Consider the following 1,284-nt stretch of genomic DNA (forward strand, 5'->3'; position numbering starts at 1 on the left):
TGTCAAGGAACAGCTTGTTATGATTTGTGAGTGCTGTAGGCTCATGTTTCCTGTCCCCACCTTTTGTTTCCTTCCTCTCACCTTCTTAGTCTCCTGTAGGGATGTAAGCACCACAGCTACTGATAAAACAATTTGGCTTTTTGTAGCAGATGGGGGCTTCCATCTGGTGTCAACATGTAGAGAGATGCCCTTGGTGCTAGTTAGTGGGGAATGTGGGAGGCAGGGTTGAACTGTTCTCCATAAGCAGTGTGACCTGTGGAGAGCTGATTAATCATTGCAGTTTATAGAAGCTATGTAGGTCCTCAAACCTAGCTATGACCTTGCAAAGGATGGTAGGAGCTATGAACTACAAACCTTCTCAGAAAAGAGCACCTGTTACAAGGATGCATTGTATAAGGATTATGCTAACTTTAAATAAAGTATAAATTCTAGCTTCAGTATCTAAATAAAATGAACTGATAGTCTAGTGTCAAGCACACAATAGATGATTATTACTGAGTGATTCTGTGAAATACAACTTTCACTGGTTGAACAGATCAATAGTGTCAAGAGTATTCAGGATAAAATTCCCTATTCCTATTTAAAAGATAAGCTTATTTGTTGGGGATGGAATTCAAGTCGGATGTAACATATTTTCAATATTGTTAGTAAGACATATTTTTGCTTACATTACCTTTCTCCTGTGTGGCATCTGGTTTAGCTAAGAGGGAGATGTTGAATTTGGGATATTTTTCTGTTAGGTTTCAATTATCTGGAAAGCTCTGAGAGAGTAGTGTCATGTGGGGTGCTTTCCTAGATTGAAATATCTATTTTTGTAGATCTTAACATTAATTTTTATTACTGTGCTATTTCAATGCTTGTTTCTGTGGGCTCAGCACTGTGCCATGCTTTTCTGTGGAACTGATATTACTTCTCCATAAACAAGAGTCCTTTGGCTATTTCTCTTTAGTCAGCTATTTGATGAAAAGATTAAAGAATAGAGCTGGATCTGAGGCCTATTCTGTAGCCTACATATATTTACATACATTCCTTCGAAAGTAAATAAGAGCTACATGAATAAAGTGTTGAGGACATTTGAGATCCAAGGCAGCTACCTCCTCAAAGGGTGGAAAGACATCAGTCTGGGTCACTACAATTAAACTGACTACCCTAGTTCATTTACTATTTTAGGTGAATTTTAATTGAGTTGTGTCTCATTTTTATAAATGTTGTCAGTCTTCATTCTTACATGTATCAACCTAAATACACACACACACACACACACACACACACACACACACACAC

Source organism: Mus pahari, chromosome 11 (genome assembly GCF_900095145.1).
Source record: "Mus pahari chromosome 11, PAHARI_EIJ_v1.1, whole genome shotgun sequence".
Classification (NCBI taxonomy): domain Eukaryota; kingdom Metazoa; phylum Chordata; class Mammalia; order Rodentia; family Muridae; genus Mus; species Mus pahari.